This window comes from Vicia villosa, linkage group LG4 (assembly GCF_029867415.1).
Source record: "Vicia villosa cultivar HV-30 ecotype Madison, WI linkage group LG4, Vvil1.0, whole genome shotgun sequence".
Lineage (NCBI taxonomy): Eukaryota > Viridiplantae > Streptophyta > Magnoliopsida > Fabales > Fabaceae > Vicia > Vicia villosa.
In genome coordinates this window covers 93,885,528-93,907,862 of record NC_081183.1, presented here as the reverse complement: position 1 = coordinate 93,907,862, position 22,335 = coordinate 93,885,528, and the positions used below count along the sequence as shown (strand labels likewise).

General features: G+C 39.4%; 1 long non-coding RNA gene across 1 annotated transcript; it reads right to left on the bottom strand.

The window, feature by feature from the left end:
* Window positions 1-2,597: 2,597 nt before the first annotated feature.
* LOC131594983 (uncharacterized) lies at window positions 2,598-21,355 on the bottom strand. The gene is made up of 4 exons (XR_009281643.1): window positions 21,230-21,355; window positions 21,081-21,130; window positions 16,191-16,416; window positions 2,598-8,198 (listed from the first exon to the last, which is right to left on the bottom strand). It is a non-coding gene; the product is annotated as an uncharacterized LOC131594983 (long non-coding RNA).
* Window positions 21,356-22,335: the final 980 nt, after the last annotated feature.

Here is a 22,335-nt window from a genome sequence, read left to right as displayed (position 1 = left end):
CCAAAAGATGGTGTCCAGCTTATCTAAATTATCTAGTTTACATTGTGAGTCTTGTCAGTTAGGGAAACATACTCGTAGTCACTTTCCCAATCGAGTCAATAAACGGGCTGCGTCCCCTTTTGCTTTAGTTCACTCCGATGTTTGGGGTCCTTCGCATACTAAGTCTACTTTTGGGTCTAGGTATTTTGTCACTTTTATTGATGATTTTTCACGTTGCACGTGGCTATTTTTAATGAAGAACAGATCAGAATTGTTTTCTATTTTTGAAAAATTTTATCAAGAAATAAGAACCCAATTTGGCTTGTCTATCCGTACCTTAAGAAGTGACAATGCACGCGAATATTTATCTCAACAATTTCAAATTTTTATGTCATCCTATGGTATTCTGCACCAAACATCTTGTCCCCATACACCTCAACAAAATGGGGTAGCCGAACGTAAAAATCGGCATCTCGTAGAAACCACTCGGACCCTACTTCTCCATGGTAATGTTCCTCTCCGGTTTTGGGGGGATGCGTTGCTCACGGCATGTTACCTCATTAATCGCATGCCCTCATCTGTCCTTAATAATAAAATCCCTCACTCAATCCTGTTTCCAAACTCTCCTCTTCACCCAGTTCCTCCTCGAGTTTTCGGGTCTACGTGTTTTGTACACAATCTCTCCCCTGGTCTTGATAAACTATCAGCTTGATCACTAAAATGTATCTTTCTTGGTTATCATCGATCCCAAAAGGGATATCGTTGCTACTCACATACTCTAAAACGATACCTCGTATCGGCCGATGTCACCTTCTTCGAGTCAATTCCATACTTCGAGTCCAGCCAAGTAACTCCGGAACCCCTTCAGGAAAGTACTCCTACAGCTCTTCCGGAAGTCTCATTTCCCCTTATCCCCCACCATTCTAGCCTTACGGTTGACCCTCCCACTACTCGCCCATTTCAAACATATCAGCGTCGCCAACCCACTTCTGTTGTACCTATTCCTGAGGCAGTACTTGTCCCTGAGGTCATTGCAGACTCTCCTCCGACGCCTTCGCCATCACCGGATCCGATCCCGCAACCTGAGTCCGATCTTCCGATTGCTCTTCGAAAAGGTATACGTCAAACACGAAATCCTTCTCCACATTATATTGATTTATGTTATCATCGTCTTTCTCCTTTACAGTATACTTGCTTGTCTTCTTTGTCTTCTGTTTCTATTCCTAACACTCCAGGTGAAGCATTATCTCACCCTGAGTGGAGGCAAGCAATGATTGACGAAATGTGTGCTCTTCAAAGCAGTGGTACTTGGGAATTGGTTCATCTACCCCCTGGGAAATCGTTAGTAGGTTGTCGTTGGCTTTACACAGTGAAGGTTGGTCCAGATGGTAAGATTGATCGTTTTAAAGCTCGTTTGGTAGCCAAAGGATACACTCAGATTTTTGGGTTGGATTATAGTGATACTTTCTCGCCTGTAGCCAAGATGGCATCTGTTCGACTTCTTCTAGCCATTGCATCCATTCGACATTGGCCTCTTCATCAACTTGACATCAAAAATGCCTTTTTACATGGTGATCTTGAAGAAGAAGTATATATGGAGCAACCACCTGGGTTTGTTGCTCAGGGGAAGTCCTCACAAATGGTTTGTAGGCTACACAGGTCTCTTTATGGTCTTAAACAGTCTCCGAGAGCTTGGTTTGGTAGATTCAGCACTGTAGTACAACAGTTTAGTATGGTCTATAGTGAAGCTGATCACTCTGTGTTTTATCGTCACTCTGCCCAAGGGTGTATCTATCTTATTGTATATGTGGATTATATTGTGATAACTGGCAGTGATCATCAAGGAATACTCCAGTTGAAACAACATCTCTCGAATCAATTTCAAACAAAAGATCTTGGTAAACTCCGCTATTTCTTGGGAATTGAGGTGGCCCAATCTAAAGATGGCTTGGTGATATCCCAGCGGAAATATTCTATGGATATTTTGCAAGAAACAGGGTTGTTAAACGCTAAACCAGCTGATACTCCTATGGATCCAAGTGTCAAATTGCTACCCAATCAGGGGGAGCCTCTATCTGATCCAGGAAGGTATAGGAGATTGGTTGGAAAGTTAAATTATCTCACAGTCACTCGTCCGGACATCTCTTTTGCAGTTAGTGTGGTAAGCCAGTTCTTAAATTCTCCTTGCCAAGAACACATGGATGCTGTTGTCCGGATTCTGAGATACATCAAGTGTGCTCCAGGAAAAGGTCTCGTGTATGAAGATAAAGGACATACTCAGATAGTTGGATACTCTGATGCTGATTGGGCAGGGTCACCCATTGATAGACGATCCACTTCTGGGTATTGTGTACTTGTTGGACGAAATGTTATATCCTGGAAAAGTAAGAAACAAAATGTAGTTGCAAGATCAAGTGCCGAGGCAGAGTATAGGGCCATGGCAATGGCAACATGCGAACTCATTTGGTTAAAACAATTACTCAAAGAACTTCAAATTGAAGAAGCAAGATCAATGACACTTATTTGTGATAATCAAGCTGCATTGCACATTGCTTCAAATCCAGTCTTCCATGAAAGAACCAAACATATTGAGATAGACTGTAATACGGTGAACTGACTTTTTATCGATCGAAATGTCGCGGTTAGCAAGAGTCGCCACCGACTTTTATTTTATCCAAATTAATTAGAAAGGCTAAAAGAACAGGAAAAACCTTTTAAATAAAATAGGGTTCGGGGGGTAATTATGCAAAGGGAAGGTGTAAGGCACCCTTTGCATCCATGGTTATCCATGGGCTCTTAACTTGCTTTGCTCTTTTTGTTTCAGAAAGGTAGAAGAAGAAGATATGGACTTTAGCTCGTAAATGAGCGTAGCCATATTGAAGAATTTTGAGAAAGAATATTTGAAAATATTTAGAGCAAGGCAAAGCAATTTAAGAGCAATTTACCTTATATTTGAGAAATCTGTTCTTTCAGCCTTTCAGAGCGAAAGGGTCTATCCTTGCCATAAGAGGGCAGGAAGCCTTTCATTTGGAGGTTTAAGGGTCATCGAAATATCCTTTGCCATAAGACTGTCCCATGCCATAGAAGGGCAGGTAGTCTAAGGCAAGGATCAGAATAAGCCTTTTCGTAGGCAGCCAGAAGATACCTCAGCCTTTTCCGTAGGCAACATCCGAGGGTCGAGGTCATTTGTGTATCGAAGGCAGCATCATTAGGGTCGTGACCTTTTTACCGAGGCAACACGGCTGAGGTATCCTCGAATTCGAGGGACATGGCTTATTCTGCAGAAAAACGAAGGCAACAGGCAACAGGCAACAGGCAACAGAGAGGGTTACCCAAAAGCGTGCGTGTGTGCACCAATCATGTGATTCAATTCAGATTATATTATCTTGTGTTTAGTTATTCTAATTAATTTAGGGTTGCACTCCCTATTTTACTAACCACGCAGTATATAAAGCAATAAAGGGGAGGGGAAATTGAAACCAGCGGATCCCTTATCAGGGTTTGACACAAGTAATAATAATAAAAGGCATAGAATAAAATGAGGTTTAGGGTTACCAATGACGTAGCTTTGGCAATTGATAAACCTGAAAAGGAGGGAGAACAAGAAGGCAAAGTACAGTGAGTGCATTATCGGTTCGAAGGCAAAATAACTAAACCTAAAATAAAGGATAAATATTGTAAAGGCTAAATAAATAACTAAAGAAGAATAGATACTTAGCTTTGCATTTGATCTGATATGGTTAGAGTCGGAGGTTGCCTCGGAGGTAAACCCTGAAACAAGGGCAAAGGCAAAATAATGGATGTGAGTGTATGCGGTGTTCAAAAAGTAACCCTAATTTAAAAGGAAATAAAATAGACTTTAAAAATAAATAGGGTACTTAGCTTTGGATCGTGGTTCGTAGTCGGAAAGCGTTTGAAAGGTAACCCTGAAAAGGCATAAATAAAAACATTCAGTGTAGGGCATGATCTTTGTAAACCCTGATTAGGGTACGAATTAAATGAAACAAATGCGTACGATTTAATTAATTATTGGTCTCGCGACCTAATTAATTAAATCGGGAAAATAAAATTAAATCGAATGCAAAAAGTGATTTTTTGTAAATTTTTTGAATAAATAGAAGTAATAAGTGTAATTTAAAATGATAAATTAAATAATTATATAAGAAAATAATATTAATATTAATTATATAAATATAATATAATAAATACATATATTAGGTATTAGTAACTAAATATAAATAAAGAAAACAAATATTATAAATGTAATAAAAAAATACATAAGTATAAAAAATAAATAAATAAACATTTATTATATAAAAAGTTTTTGAAAATAAAAAGATATAATAGATTTTATATAATAGAGAAAAAAATATTGAAAACAAATAATATATATTATAAACAAAAAAAAACGCTATGCAATAAAAAATAAAAAAAATTGCAAAACTTAGCTGTTTGATTCCGTGTGGCTCACGTATGGTGGATCATGGTGCGCTGGCAGTTTTGAGGCGTTGGATTGATGGGGTGCGCATCTGATGGCTCTGATGAGGAAGACACATGATAACACATGCGTCTTAATGCACTCGATCCCTGAATTTGAAAGAAACTCAGCGCGCGTTTTTTGGCCAGTGAGGGCATGCCACGTCTCATCTTCAACCTCCCTTCCGTCGTCTTCGCTCTGTAAATAGGCTTTACCAACGGACGCGTTTCGTAGCTATAGCCTGCAAGTCACGAAAGCAAGAAGACACAACCAAAAATTTGGCGCGACCACACCATTGCGATCGTCCAAGACTCACGAGCACGATGGTACCTGGTATTACTCCTAATTTTTCCTAAAACGCAAATCCCCAATTGGAGATTCCAAACCCTAATTATGGTAAACTACTCAAAACAGTGTATAAACGCAATTACGCTTCCAGGTAGTATCAGAACATCACCATGATCAATAATATATGATTGAATTTCAAGAATGATGCATGGACAAGCACAATCGTATTCAAGAAAAGTGGCGACTTACCTTGCTTGAATGGAGGCAATTCTGGAGGTGTTGATTGCGTGTGATGATCCCAATTGCTCCAGAGACCTTCAGGGAACGTGTTGGAAGCCTTGGATCGGATTGAATCGGCCTTAAACTCAGAAACAGAATCTCACTTTTCTCGTAATTTTTTTAGAGCTTGATTAGGGTTCTTGAGAGCAAAAATTCGTGAACCTTGCATCTGGGAAGCTTTACTATATATAATGGACCAAATTAGGTTAATATTTGTGGAGAGAATCTTGCTAAATCAATCTTTGCAAGTTGTGAAAATTTGATTTGTAATATGCTATGGAATCCTTCTATATTTGGCCAAGAGTAATCCAATCTTTTTTTCTTTATTTTGCACGAAAATTATATAAATAATAAGGTATAGATGTGATTGGATTTGATTCACAACCAATTTCCTTCCAAATCTTTTTAATTTTCCTTAATTTTATTGAATTTTAAGTGAATAAAATTCTTATAAAATTAATTAAAATCACATAAATTCGTGGCAAATTGTTTATGGGCTCTCAATGTCACAAGGAGCAAGTTTGGGTCTTAAAAATATAGGCCCATTAGCAAGAAAATTCAAACTTCTTCACATTTTTCCCTCCAAAATAGTCCAACTTTGACAAAGCCTATTTCTCTCAATTTTTGAGGTATGGAGGTGTTCTAGGACTTTTTAGAAACCTTGAAGAGTCTTCTAACCAGTGTCTTTGGTCTCATATCAAAATTATTTTCCATGTTCATTTTATGTTCTTTTGAAAAAAGTGTCTTCTTGTTGACTTTTGAAAAGGACTTATAATGTATGAAGCCATATCTCTTAAACCGTTGACCTATGAGCTCTGATTCTTGGGCCATTGGATAGAGGAATGAATTCCCTTCAAAATGAGCTTTGGTGGGAATTTTTCTGATGAAGTATGAATATTTGGTGAATTTTCAAAGTTTGGTTGACTTTTTTAGTTCATGCCCAAAATAGTAACTCTTGACTTTTGACTTCTCTGATCTTTCCTTGCATCATCATGATCAACCCTTGATCAAATGATGATTTTAGGGTTATGAGAATGTTGTTGACCAAATATCTTGAGTTTTGACTGTATAATGACTGTTTTGCCCTTGGGAGTCGACTGTTGACCTAATCAGGATTTGAGGGACTAAATTTGCTCTGTTTGACTTGAAACTTTATATGGATATACTTTGGGATGTTGGTGAACCTATGGAACCACCTTGAGCCATTGATTCAATGATTTTCCATTGAATCAATCAAACCCTAGTTCAGAGCTTTTGTATAGGAGAGTGTGTTTTGGAGCTTTGTCTTTTGATTTGGTTTTATGTATGAAAAATAGCATGGGCAAATTTTGGGGTATGACATAGACTGTCACTTTGTCAGAGAGAAGATTGAATCAGGCGAAATTGTTACAAGTTTTGTCAACTCCAATGATCAATTAGCATATGTGTTTACAAAATCCCTGCGAAGTCCCAGAACTAATTATATATGTGGCAAGCTTGGTGCATTTGACTTATATGCTCAAGCTTGAGGGGGAGTGTTGATATTTGTAAATATAGTGTTAAGAATATTTGTATATAGAATAGTCCCACATCGACTATATTATGTAATTAGCTGTAATCTCTCTATATATAATAAAGTCTCCGTAGTGCTTTACAAGACACACGGTTTATTCAAATGCCTCTTAGCCTTTCGTATCTTAACAGTAAGAATGTAAATTGTGCAAGTATTCAGAAGAGGCTGTCATGTGATTGGATGCACCATAATCAAGAAACCACGGGCAGGAAACATTCGAAGACTTACCCTGAATTCCCAAGGTTGAAAGAGCGGAAAGTACCATCTGTTGGATTATTTCAGGTTGGAGAGCACCACCATTAGATGGATTGGTGATGGAAGGACCTACTGCAGAGCTTGTACTAGCAGGAAATGCTTGCACCGAACGTTGTGCTGATCGTGGAGGACGGGTGGGACAATCAGAGATAATATGGCCCCGCTGCATGCAATAATTACAAAACTTCTTACTACAACTCTGAGCAAAATGTCCAAATTGTTTGCAAGAGAAACATTGGACATGTCGAATATCACGACCTTTACCTCTACTCTGAGGAGCATATGCAAACATAGCAGACTCAGAAATGACAACATCATGAGACATGGATCCTTGAGTAGCAAGACGTTGTTCCTCTTTGAGAAGTTCACCAACACATGTATCTAAAGAAGGAACAGGATTCCTATTAAGCAAAACACCTCTGACAACCTCAAATTCTGCACGAAGCTTCATGAGAAATTGATCTCGCCTACTAGTATTGATCTGCACCTCTGATACCATGTTAAGAATTGTGGTTAGACCTAACCCACCCTACCAAACCGGCTAGTAGGATGAGGATTGCCCCCACTTATAAGGACATGTTCAGGCTATATATTGTCCGATGTGAGACTCTTAATACACCCCTCACGCCCAGGACTAGACAATTGGAGCGTAGAAATAAATGATGGGTGGCCCGATAGCGGAAGCCAAAGAAGGTGGCCCACCGGATCTTAAACGAGGCTCTAATACCATGTCAATAATTTTTGGCTTCATACTTTTCTCATTATTATTTCTCGTATATATAAAAGTTACAGGGCTATATCGGTAATTACACTAAATAATTACATTTAAACTAATTTCTATTCACAAATGCTAATCCCTAATAACTAAACCAATATGTTATAAATATTTAGCTAGATCAATCACTACTAATTTCTTTTTTTTTTTTACAATAAAACTATAACAATACTATTGGTCAGGATCATATCTAAGTTGTATGTCACAGATAGCAGAAAATAATGTTCTATTTGAATTCTACTATTCTACAATGTTATAGCCTCTATTTGGCAACACTTTACACTAAATTGTGTATCGCATAAAAAATAGAAGCTTTTTCATATCCGCTGCACCATAAAGCCACTACTATATCCACTATTTGACAACACTGGAGCAAATCAAGCATTATGCTGCAGTTGCAGCATACCAAACATTCCCTAAATATTCTAAAAGATCATATAGAATCTATCCTCATGGCTATTTCATTTCATACTTACCTATAAAGATTAAATAACCAAAATAATGGAACTTCAAACAACTTACAGTAGAACACAATCACATACCAGAATGCAGAACCTTCACGAGGAAGCTTCAATTCCATGCATTTCGGACACCTGAAAAAATAAAAACAAAACACACGAAGCAAAAGTTAAAATATATTTGATCAGAGCTATACCGTGTATTTCTAGTAGTGTGTACAGTGCTAGCAATTGCAAAGATAGTTTCCTATCGAAAAATTTAGTTTTTTTCTCCATAATACATGAATTATTAAGGGAAAGAAAAGATGTGAATTAATGAGATTTCCACATCTTTTCAAATACATTTATCTAGAAGTATAATGAATGAAAGTAAATCTTAATATAAAATATTCATAACTCAAGTACAGTTGATGTGTCTTGAAGTAAACTAGTAAATTAATTTTTTCCATGAGCAGATTAACATTTTAGCAGATTAATTTTTCAATAAGGAAAAAGCTATATAAATAAGTATTGAACCCTTGAACAAGGAGACCTGCTACTTTTAGCAGCCAGCTTTACATTTACATAATGAAATAAGCATTCTAAAAGCCTTGCACTATCATGCCATTGAAAACCTTAACATATGGGTCTTCTTCACTTTTTACAAATCTTTGCACCTCACAGTTACAAATTATAACCAAATATTTTATTCAACTTACAAAGAAAAAATTAAGAAAACCTCACTCGAAAATCAATAATACTGTCATCATAACCTAGCTTTCACTTAGTGATTAGTCTCTCCAGCTCTTAACCCCTTTTTTAAATCAGATGCAACAAGATTTGAATAGATAAGGCTACTTCACCAAAAAATAAAAAGGTGAAAGCCTTTACCGAAATGCATAGCAAAGCTAAAAAACCAACATCAACGGAGAAGAAGAAAGAGCACGGGTCAACACGGAGCTCTGAGATCCATAAACTAACAGACTCCTTTAGTAAAAGAACACATATTGACAACTTATAGAAATTGCTAGCGCAACAATCGAGGGAGGATCGAGCGAGGAGCATTCTTACTTTTGCGGGACTTTTCTTTGAGTAGCGCAACAATCATGGGAGGGTCAATCAGGAGAGGGTAGAGCGAGGAGCATTCTTACTTTTGTGGGACTTTTCTTTGAAGCGCGCAACAATTGGGGGAGGGTCGAGCGAAGAGCATTCTTACATTTGTGGAACTTTCCTTTGAGGAGCGCAACAATCGGGGGAGGGTCGAGAGAGGAACAATCTTGTTTATGTGAGACTTTCCTTTTAAGGGCACAACAGTCGAGGGGAGGGTCGAGCAAGGAGCATTCTTACTCTTGTGGGACTTTCCTTTGAGGAGCGCAACAGCCGGGCGAGGGTCAATGGAGGAGAATTCTTACTTTTGTGGAACTTCCCTTTGAGGAACGCAAAAATCAGGGGAGGGTCAATCGTTGGTGGGTCGAGCACGGAGCATTCTTACTTTTGTGGGACTATCCTTTGAGGAGCGCAACAATAGAGGGAGGGTCGAGCGAGGAGCATTCTTACTCTCGTGGGACTTTCCTTTAAGCATCGCAACAATAGGGAATGGGTCGATCGAGTAGCATTCTTACTATTGTGTGACTTTCCTTTGAACAGTGCAACAATCGAGGGAGGGTCGAGCAAGGATCATTCTTACTTTTCTAGGACTTTCCTTTGATAAACGCAACAATCCGAGGAGGGGTAGAGCGAGGAGCATTCTTAATTTTGTGAGACTATCATTTGAGGAGCGCAACAATAAGGGAAGGTCGAGCGAGGAGCTCTCTTACTTTTGTTGGACTTTCCTTTGAAGAGCGTGATAATCGAGGGAGGGCCAATCGAAGAGGGTCGGGCGAGAAGCATTCTTACTTTTGTGGGACTTTTCTTTGAAGAGCTTAACAATCGGGGGAGGGCGAGAGAGGAGCAATCTTGTTTTTGTGGGACTTTCTTTGAGGGGCGCAACAGTTAGGGGAGGATCGAGCAAGAAGCATTCTTACTCTCGTGGAACTTTCCTTGGAGAAGCGCAACAATCGTGGGAGGGTCAAGCGACGAGCATTATAAATTTTAAGGATCTTTCCTTTGAGGAGTGCAACAATTTGGGGAGGGTCAATCGAGGAGCATTCTTATTTTGGTTGGACTTTCCTTTGAAGAACGTGATAATCGAGGGAGGGCCAATCGAAGAGGGTTGAGCGAGGAGCATTCTTACTTTTGTGGGACTTCTCTTTGAAGAGCTTAACAATCGGGGGAGGGTCGAGAGAGGAGCAATCTTGTTTTTGTGGGACTTTCTTTGAGGGGCGCAACAGTTGGGGGAGGGTCGACCAAGAAGCATTCTTACTCTTGTAGGACTTTCTATTGAGGAGCGCAACAATTGGGGGAGCGTCATTCGTGGGAGGGTCAAGCGACGAGCATTATTAATTCTAAGGAACTTTCATTTGAGGAGTGCAACAATCGAGGGAGGGTCAATCGAGGAGCATTCTTATATTTGTGGGACTTTCCTTTCAGGAAGCAAAAGTCGAGGGAGGGTCAATCAGTGATGGGTCGAGCAACGAGCATTCTTACTTTTGTTGGACATTACTTTGAGGAGCGCAACAATAGAGGGGGGGGGGGGGTGGGGGGGGGGGGGGGTCGAGGGAGGAGCATTCTTTCTTTTGTGGGACTTTCCTTTAAGCATCGCAACTATCAGGAAAGGGTCGAGCGAGGAGCATTCTAACTTTTGTGGGACTTTCCTTTGAGGGGCGCAACAATCGGGTGAGGGGTTGAACGAGGAGCATTCTTACTATTGTAGGAATTTTCTTTGTGGAGCGCAATAATCGGGAGAGGGTCGAGCAAGGCGCATGCTTAGTTTTGTGGGACTTTCCTTTGAGGATCACAACAATCGGGGGAGGATCGAGCGAGAACAATCTTACTTTTGTGGGACTTTCCTTTGAGGAGTGCAACAATCGGGAGAGGGGTCGAGCGAGGAGAATTCTTACATTTGTGAGACTTTCCTTTGAGGAGTACAACAATCGGGAGAGGATTAAAAAGGGGAGGGTCGATCGAGGAACATTCTTACTTTTGTTGGATTTTCCTTTGAGGAGCGCAACAATCTGGGGAGGGTCAAGTGATTAGCATTCTTACTTTTGTGGGACTTTCCTTTGAGCACGCAACAATCGAGGGAGGGACAAGTAAGAAGCATTCTTACTTTTCTAGGACTTTCCTTTGATGAACGCAACAATCCAGGGAGGTGCCTTCTTACTTTTATGGGAGTTTGCTTTGAAAAGCGCAACAATCGGGGGAAGGGTCGATCGAGCAGCATTCTTATTCTTGTGGGACTTTCTTTTGATCAGCGTAACAATAGAGGGAGGGTTAATCGTGGGAAGGTGGAGCGAGGAGCATTATTACTTTTAGGGACTTTTCTTTGAGGAGCGCAACAATCGGGGGAGGGTCGAGCGAGGAACATTCTTACTTTGGTGGGAATTTTCTTTGAGGAGCGCAACAATCGGGGGAGGGTCAATTGATGGTGGATCGGGGGGGGGGGTCACTCGGCAGAGGGTAAAGTGAGGAGCATTTTTACCTTTCTTTGACTTTCTTTTGAGGATCGCCACAATCAGGGGAGGGTCGAGTAAAGAGCATTCTTAATTTTGTTAAACTTTCATTTGAGGAGCGCGACAATAGGGGGAAGGTCGATCGAGGAGCATTATTACTTTTTTAGGACTTTCCTTTAAGGAGCGCAATAAATTGGGGGAGGGTCAAGCGAGGAGCATTCTTACTTTTGTGGAACTTTCCTTTGATGAACGCAAAAATCAGAGGAGGGTCAATTAATGGTGTGTCGAGCAAGGAGCATTCTTACTTTTGTGGGACTTTCCTTTGAGGAGCGCAACAATAGTGGGAGGGTCAAGCGAGGACCATTCTTACTTTTGTGGGACTTTCCTTTAAACATTGAAACAGTCGGGAAAGAGCCGAGCGAGGAGCATTCTTACTTTTGTGGGACTTTCCTTTGAGGAGCGCAACAATCTGGTGAGGGATCGAGCGAGGACCATTCTTACTTTTGTAGGAATTTCCTTAAGGAGCGCAACAATCGGGGGAGGGTCGAGCGAGGCACTTGCTTACTTTTGTGGGACTTTCCTTAGATGAGCACAATATTCGGGGGAGGATCGAGCGAGAACATTCTTATTTTTGTGGGACTTCACTTTGAGGAGCGCAACAATCGGGGGAGCGGTTGAGCACGGAGAATTCCTACTTTTGTGGAACTTTCCTTTGATTTGTGCAACAATTGGGAGAGGATTAATAAGGGGAGGGTCAATCGAGGAGCATTCTTGTTTATGTAGGACTTTCCTTTGAAGAGCGCAACAATCTGGGGAGGGTCAATCGAAGAGGGTCGAACGAGGAACATTCTTACTTTTATGGGACTTTCCTTTGAGGAAACAATTGAGAGAGGGTCAATCAGGGGAGGGTCGAGCAAGGTACATTCTTACTTTTGTGGGACATTCCTTTGAGGAGCGCAAAAATCGGAGGAAGGATCGATCGAGGAGCATTCTTACTCTTGTGGGACTTTTTTTTAGTAGCGCAATAATAGAGTCGAGCGAGGAGCATTATTACTTTTTAAGACTTTTCTTAGAGGAGCGTAACAATTAGGGGAGGGTCAAACAACGAACATTTTTACTTTTTTAGGACTTTACTTTAAGGAGCGCAACAATCGGGGGGAGGGTCAATCAACACAGGGTAAAGCGAGGAGCATTCTTACTTTTCTGGAACTTTCTTTTGAATAGCGCAACAATCAAGGGAGGGTCGAGCGAAGAGCATTTTACTTTTGTGGAACTTTCATTTGAGCAACGCAACAATCGGGGGAGGGTCGAACGAGAAGCATTCTTACTTTTGTGGGACTTTCCTTTAGGGAGCGCAACAATCGGGTGAGGGTCAAGCGAGGAGCATTCTTACCTTTGTGAAACTTTCCTTTGATTAACACAAAAATCGAAGGAGGGTCAATCGGTGGTTGGTCGATCGTGGAACATTCTTACTTTTGTGAGACTTTCCTTTGAGGAGCGCAACAAAAGAGAGAGGGTCGAGCGAGGAGCATTTTTACTTTTGTGGCACTTTTCTTTGAGGAGCGCAACAATCGGGAGAGGGGCGAGCGAGGATTATTCTTCCTTTTTTGGGACTTTGAGGAGCATTCTTATTTTTGTAGGAATTTTCTTTAAGGAGCACAACAATCGAGGGAGGGTCGAGCGAGACACATGCTTACTTTTGTGGGAATTTCATTTGAGGAGCACAACAATCGGGGGAGGGTCGAGCGAGAACATTCTTACTTTTGCGAGACTTTCCTTTAAGGAGAGCAACAATCAGGGGAAGGGTTGAGCGAGGAGAATTCTTAATTTTATGGGACTTTCCTTTGAGGAGTGCAACAATCGGGAGATGATTAATAAGAGGAGGGTCGATCGAGGAGCATTCATGCTTTTATGGGATTTTCCTTTGAAGAGCACAATAACCTAGGGAGGGTCAATCGAAGAGGGTCGGGCGACGAGCATTCTTACTTTTATGGGACATTCCTTTGAGGAAACAATTGGGGGAGGGTCGAGCAAGCTGCATTCTTACTTTTGTGCGACTTTCTTTTGAAGATCGCAACAATCGGAGGAAGGGTCGAGCGAGGAGCTTTCTTACTCTTTTAGGACTTTCTTTTAAGTAGCCCAACAATAGTGGGAGGGTTAATCGGGGGAAGGTCGAGCAAGAAGCATTCTTACTTTTATGGGACTTTTCTTTAAGGAGCGCAACAATTGGGGAGGGTGTCAATCGGTAAAGGGTCAAGCGAGGAGCATTATTACTTTTCTGGGACTTTCTTGTAAGGAGCGCAACAATCAAGGGAGGATCGAGCGAAGAGCATTCTTACTTTTGTGGACCTTTCGTTTAAGAAGCGCAACAATCAGGAGAGGGTCGAGCGAGGAGCATTCTTACTTTTGTGGGACTTTCCTTTAAGGAGCGCACCAATCGGAGGAGGGTCGAGCAAGGAGCATTCTTACTTTTTTGGGACTTACCTTTAAGGAGCGCAACAATTGGTGGAGGGTCGAGACAGAGCATTCTTACTTTTGTGGGACTTTCCTTTGAGGAGCGCAACAATCGGGGGAGGGTCGAGCGAGGAGCATTCTTTCTTTTCTGGGACTTTTCTTTGAGGAGCGCAACGATGGGGGCGGGGGCAATCGGTAGAGGGTCAAGCGAGGAGCATTCATACTTTTCTGGGACTTTCTTTTTAAGAGCGAAGAGCATTCTTACTTTTGTGGAACTTTCATTTGAGGAGCGCAACAATCGGGGGAGGGTCGAACGAGGAGCATTCTCACTTTTGTGGGACTTTACTTTGAGCAGCGCAATAATCGGGGGAGGGCCTAGCGAGGATTATTCTTACTTTGGTGGGATTTTTCTTTGAGGAGCGCAACAATCGGGAAAAGGGTCAAGAGAGGAGCATTCCTACTTTTGTGGTACTTCCCTTTGAGGAGTGCATCAATCGGGAGAGAGGTGGGACTTTCCTTGGAGAAGCGCACCAATCGAGGGAGGATCGAGCGAGGACCTTTCTTACTTTTGTGGAACTTTTCTTTGAGGAGCACAACAATCGAGGGAGGGGTTGAGCGAGGAGCATTCTTACCTTGTGGGTCTTTTCGTTGAGGAACGCAACAATCGAGGGAGGGTCCACCGATGAGCATTCTTACTTTTGTTGAACTTTCCTTTGAGGAGCGCAACAATCGAGGAAGGGTCAATCGGGGGAGGGTCGAGCGAGGGACATTCTTACTTTTGTGAGACTTTCTTTTGATAAGCGCAACAATTGGGGGAGGGTCGGACGAGGAACATTCTTACTTTCGTGGAACATTCTTTTTTAGGAGTGCAACAATCGGGGGAGGGTCGAGCGAGTAACATTCTTACTTTTGTGGGTCCTTCTTTTTAAGAGCGCAACAATTGGGGAGGGTCGAGCGAGTAGCATTCTTACTATTGCGGGACTTTCCTTTGAGGAGCGCAACAATGGGGGAGAGTCAAGCGATATCTTACTTTTGTGGGACTTTCCTTTTAGGAGTGAACAATGGGGGAGGGTCGAGCGATATACTTACTTTTGTGGGACTTTCCTTTGAGGAGCGCAACAATCGAAAGAGGATCAATCGGGGGAGGGTCGAGCAAGGGGCATTCTTACTTTTGTGGGATTTCCAATATGAAAATATTTCTCCCATACTACTCACACTTGCTATATTCTCAACAGAAATCAATGCACTTAACGTAGCTCCTAATATATGTCATATACTTTCGACTTAAAATCCATTACAACGTTTACCACTGATGAAAACTAACAACTCCTATGTTTAGAAAAACAGGTGCATAACAGATGTTGCAGTGTTTAGCAGTACCACAACCAAGCAAATCCCTAAATTAACCAAACTATAGGGTTGTAGAAGCGTCAACTATGTAACAAGCATTTGTGATAGTAGGCCTTCAGGTCACAAAATACAAGCATTTATTAGTGTTCACTTACAAGTGTAATCTGACATGACTTATGTATCACAATTTCATCCTTAGCTCCACTATTTCAAATTAGACATCACAATTTCATCCTTAGGAGAATACATCTAAGTCCAACTTATCACACCACAGGTTGAAACCACATTACAAATTGGCGACAGGTTTCAAATACATTAAAAACTATTCATTCTCTGCCAATTAATCTCTGGAGGAGAAATTTCAAAACCGCAGTGAAATAGTTACACATAGGCTCATCAGTGTAATAAAAAATCTACAAAGAAAGCGGAGCAGCTTCAAATTAGGCATCACAATTTCATCCTCCAAGTTTGAGTAAAAATGATCAAGAATAGAATAAAGTAACACAAAATCTTTATCTATTCACATTGAACCAATTATCAATAGTTTTACCAATTATAGGTAAATAAAAAAATTAAGTGAAACTATATCACCCATTCTAAAACTTATTTAAGTCAATATTGAAGTGAACTACTGTTGGTATCTCACTGTTAAGAACTTAAAAACCATCGATTGAAAATTTTCATATTTTGAGTCAAAACATGATAAATAATATAAACTATATACTTGATCTGTAAGTACGCAAAACCTTTAAGGTGCATAAGCCAAGAATCAAAAGAAACTAGAACTTCATACCTGATTTTTAATTATGGCCTGGTGCTCAAGCATCACCTTTTCACAACATCCTTATCATATGCTGAACATACATCTGCTGCGACACTTGGAAGATGGTTATGATAATATTGCCCATTTGTCAGTGTTTTATCTCCATAAAATAGGGGCTAGCCGCAACTGCTGGATTCCTCATTAAGAACTCTCATCGAGTAGTTTCCCAGAAGACTCTAAACTTTGGTTACCTTCCCTGATAATTGATCATAAATATATTTTAATAAGAAATTTCTGTCATAAATTAAGTAGTGATATATAGCTTCTCTTTCGACTTAATAATATCGCAGTCCATGCAATATCTTAATTTATTTCATACTCATCCCAAATACAGCACGCCATCAAATAACTCAATCCTTGAAAAGTAGCCATACAATTAAATGACTCGTTACTAGATTTAATGATGTAAAGCCATATCCAAATAGTTACCCAAACGATGAAACGGTAACACATCTACAGTGCTAGCAATTGCAAAGATAGTTTTCTACTGAAAAATTTAATTTTTCCCCATAATACATGGATTATTAAGGGAACTTAATAGAAAAAGGAAAAGAAAAGATGTGAATTAATCAGATTTCCACATCTTTTCAAATACATTTATCTAGAAGTATAATGAATGAAAGTAAATTTTAACAAAAAATATTCATAACTTAAGTACAGTTGAGGTGTCTTGAAGTAAACTAGTAAATTAATTTTTCCATGGGCAGATTAACATTTTAGTAGTCAGCTTTACATAATAAAATACGCATTCTAAAAGCCTTGCACTATAATGCCATTGGAAACCTTAACATATGGGTCTTCTTCATTTTTTACAAGTCTTTGCACCTCATAGTTAAAAATCATAACCAAATATTGTATTCAACTTCCAAAGAAAAAATTAAGAAAACCTCACTAGAAAACCAATAATATTGCCATCATATCCTAGCTTTCACTTGGTCTCTCCAACTCTTAACCCCTTGTTTAAAACAAATGCAACAAGATTTGAACAGATAAGGCTAATTCCCCAGAGAATAAAAAGGTGAAAGTCTTACTGAAATACTGAGTTGAAAGTGAATGTAAAAAAAACCAACATCCATGGAGAAGACGAAAGACCACCCAGCAACACCGAGCTCTGAGATCCTTAAACAAAGAGACTCCTTATTGTAAAATAACGGGTTTGAATTCTCTACAGCTATTTCTCTCATGCTTAGGTTCATCCACAATCTCCACCACTCATTTTTCTTGAAAACAACATTTTTATTTTTATTATACTATTTCAAAATTTTGAAACCATTAGATCATGGGCAACATGATGGCAGAGCTCCATTCAGCAGGAGAGGATCCATCCTCTAAAATAACACATATTAACTACTTATAGATATTGTTAGCGCAACAATCAAGGGAGGGTAGAGCGAGGAACACTCTTACTTTTGTGGGACTTTCCTTTGAGCAGCACAACAATCGGAAGAGGGTCGAGCGAGAATCATTCTTACTTTTGTAGGACTTTACTTTGAGGAGCGCAACAATTCGGATGGGTCAATCCAGAGGAGGGTCGAGCAAAGAGCATTCTTACTTTTATGGAACTTTCCTTTGGGGAGCGCAACAATCACGGGAGGGTCGATTGAAGAGCATTCTTACTTTTGTGGGACTTTCCTTTGAGGAGCGCCACAATCGGAAGAGGGTCAATCGGGGGAGGATCGAGCAAAGAGCTTTCGTACTTTTGTGGGACTTTCCTGTGAGGAGCGCAACAATCGGGGGGGGGGGGGGAACGATCGAGGAGCATTAATACTTTTGTGGGACGTTCCTTTGATGAACGCAACAACCGGTGGAGGGCCGAGCGAGGAGCATTCTTATTTTTGTGGGACTTTCTTTTGAGGAGCGCAACAATCGAGGTAGGGTCAAGCGAGGAGCATTCTTACTTTTGTGGGACTTTTCTTTGAGCAACGCAACAATCGAGGGAGGTTCGAGCGAGGAGCATTCCTACTTTTGTGGGACTTTCCTTCGAGAAGCACAAATCGAGGGAGGGTCGATCGAGGAGCATTCTTACATTTGTAGGACTTCCCATTGTGGTGCGCAATAATCGGGGGAGGGTCGAGTGAGGAGCATTCTTATTTTTGTGGGATTTTCTTTTGAGAAGCGCAACTGTCGGGAGAAGGGTCGAGCAAGGAGCATTCTTACTTTTGTGGGACTTTCCTTATAAAATGCAACAATCGGGGGAGGGTCGTGCGAGGAGCATTCTTACTTTTGTGGGACTTTCCTTTGAGGAGCACAACAATCGGGGGAGGGTCGGGCGAGGAGCATTCTTACTTTTGTGGGACTTTCCTTTGAGTAGCGCAACAATCGAGGGAGGGTCGAGCGTGGAGCATTCTTACATTTGTGGGGTTTCCCATTGAGGTGCGCAACAATTGCGGGAGGGTCGAGTGAGGAGCATTCTTATTTTTGTGGGATTTTCTTTTGAGGAGCGCAACAATCGGGGGAAGGGTCGAGCGAGGAGTATTCTTACTTTTGTGGGACTTTCCTTTTAAAATGCAACAATCAGGGGAGGGTCGTGCGAAGAGCATTCTTACTTTTGTGGAACTTTCCTTTGAGGAGCGAAACAATTGGGGGAGGGTCGGGCGAGGAGCATTCTTACGTTTTTGGGACTTTCCTTTGAGTAGCGCAACAATCGAGGGAGGGTCGAGTGAGGAGCATTCTTACTTTTGTGGGACTTTCCTTTAGCAACGCAATAATCGAGGGAGGGTCGAATGAGGAGCATTCTTACTATCGGGGGAGGGTTGAGCGAGGAGCATTCATACTTTTGTGGAACTCTCCTTTTAGGAGCGCAACAGTCGATAGAGGGTCAATCAGTGGAATGTCGAGCAAGGAGCATTCTTACTTTTGTGCGACTTCCAATGTAAGACTATTTTCCCCATACAACCCACACTTGTTATATTCTCAACAGAAATCAATGCACTTATGTAGCTCATATTATATGTCATATACTTTAGACTAAAAATCCATTACAACGTTTACCACCGATGAAAACTAACAACTCGTATGATTAAAAGAACAGGTGAATATTACAGTCATAACAGATTTTGCAATGTTTAGCAATACCACAACCGAATGTGTACTACTTCAGACTGCAAATAAAAAGAGAGGAAATCCCTAAATTAACCAAACTATAGGGTTGCAAAAGGGTCAGCCATGTAAAGAGCATTTGTGATAATAGGACTTCAGGTCACAAAATACAAGCATTTATTAATGCTCACCTATAAGTATAATCTGTCATGATTTATGTTTGAAAGAAGACAGACAGGTTTACTAAGAACGAAAACCCAACATGATTTATGTTTGCAAGAAGACAGACAGGTTTACTAAGAACGAAAACCCAACAGTTCATTCAATCCAATACAATTTGCATAAGGACCATTTAACAGGAAAAAACTACAAAACATATGAAAAGCTTACACTAATGCAATGATCTCATGATACACCAATTAGGTGAAAATACTTCTGAACACCCAGTATTGGAAAAAGAAAGCTTGAAAATCACCGTATTCCAATGTTATTTTGTCTATATTTGCTAAACAAAAATACCAGCACTCAGTTCTAACAGTTGAACAAGCAATACAAGTAAGCCAATAACTCTAATCATGAATCAAATCTTTTCACATTTTCAAATTCACCCAATAAAATAGTGGCAACTATGCAAGAAAATTACCCACTCGAATTTTGGCTTAGTTGTCAAAAGTAATTTGATGGACGACAAGGATTGGGAAAATACATCTGAATCCAACTTATCACGTCACAGGTTGAAACCACATTGCAATGTGACCACAGGTTTCAAATGCATCAAAAAAAATCATTCTTCACCGATTAATCTCGGGCCAAGGAATTTCAAAATTGCAGTGAAAATAGTTACACATAAGCTCATCAGTGTAATAAAAAATCTACTAATTGCATCGTTAGCTCCACAATTTCAAATTAGGCATCACAATTTTATCCTTAGCTCCAAAATTTCAAATTAGGCATCACAATTTCATCCATAGCTCCACAATTTCAAATTAGGCATCACAATTTTATTCTTAGCTCCACAATTTCAAATTAGGCATCACAATTTCATCCTTAGTTCCAGAATTTCAAATTAGGCATCACAATTTCATCCTAAGTTCCACAATTTCAAATTAGACATCACAATTTCATCCTTAGGAGAATACATCTAAATCCAACTTATCACACCACAGGTTGAAACCAAATTACGAATTGGCGACAGGTTTCAAATACATTAAAAACTATTCATTCTCTGCCAAAATAGTTACACATAGGCTCATCAGTGTAATGAAAAATCTACTAAAATAGTGGAGCAGCTTCAAATTAGGCATCACAATTTCATCCTTAGCTCCACAATTTCAAATTAGGCATCACAATTTCATCCTTAGCTCCACAATTTCAAATTAGGCATCACAATATCACCCTTAGCTCCAAGTTTGAGTAAAAAAGATCAAGAACAGAATAAAGTAACACAAAATCTTAATCTATTCACACTGAACCATGCAAGTCTTCCCTCAATTTAGTTACAACAAAAGATTAAAAACCCACCCACAAACAGAGAGAAAAAACCTAAACGAATGACAAATTTGAATAAAGCAGATCCTATTCAACAATCACCAAACCAACGGTTTATTAATCACACAGAAAGAACAATTCAAAACACCAAAATTCAACACCTGAACATTTCAGATAGTCAAACAAATAGAACAAAAAAACAATTCAATCCAATTAACACCAAGAATTCAATTTTCATCACACTCAAAACAAAACTAATTTGAAAAAAAAAAATTAACCAAACGATTTAGTAAAAATAAACAAACAATTCAGAAAGTATAATTTAAAAATTACCTGAAACCCACATCCTTGTAATAGTTCCTATTAAGAATCTGCAATGCATTCTACCATTGAAAACAGAAGAAATATTCAGTATATTTCCTTAAAACAACATTAAGCGATAAAAAAGGTTTAGTTATTAAAAGAAAATATTAAGAAACAACATTGAAGAAGCTTAGATCGTCGTTTTCGATCTATTTGTTCTTTCTCATTTCTCTGTTTTAGACATATACAACAAAGTGAAGAAAGAAAAATAAACTGAGGTTTTATTTTTTAGAGAGAGAAAGAAAAATAAAGTGAGGATTTTTTAAAGACAGAAAGAAAAAGAGTCGTTTTTTTCGATTTTCAAAAAAAAACTCGACTTTTTTCGTTTTTCCGGAAAAAAACTCGATTTTTTCGCGTTGCCCAAAAAAACTCGACTTTTTTTGTTTTTCAAAAAAATATCGATTTTTTCGTTTTCCCCAAAAAATCTCGACCTTTTTATTTTTTTTCGAAAAAACTCGATTTTTCTGTTTTTCGAAAAATCTCGGCTTTTTTCGTTTTTCTGAAAAAAAACTCGATTTTTTTCGTTTTCCCAAAAAAATGTCGACTTTTTTCATTTTTTCGAAAAAAACTCGATTTTTTCGTTTTTCCGAAAAAAACTCGATTTTTTTCGTTTTTCTGGAAAAAAACTCGACTTTATTGTTTTTTGAGAAAAACCTGATTTTTTTCGTTTTTCGGGAAAAAACTAGGTTTTTTCGTTTTTTTGAAATAACTCGATTTTTTCGTTTTTCTGAAAAAACACGATTTTTTTGTCTTTCCGAAAAAACTCGATTTTTTTGTTTTTCGTAAAAATACGATTTTTTCGTTTTTTCGGAAAAAAACTCTATTTTTCAATTTTATGAAGAAACTCGTAAATAATTTAAACCATTTAAAGTGTAAAATAAAAATAATCCATTGGATTATCAAAATGTGTTGGATGGATTGGATCCATCCATGTATATAAATGGATGAATTTAATCCATCCATTAACTTATTTTTTTATTTGGTGGATGGATTGGATGGATTTTTTTGTGAATGGATTGGATGGATTTTAGCTTAATGGATCCAATTGTCACCCCTAATATTTCCCATATGTTTGTAATGTTGGTCTATATTTTTCCCTTTGACAACTATACTCCAGTGACAACAAAACCTCAAGTCGCAATCGCTAGAAGCTTCTATAGTGTACACTGATTATGTCATTGAAAATTATCCAAAAGAAGTGTCTTTGCATGCTAGTAACTTTGGA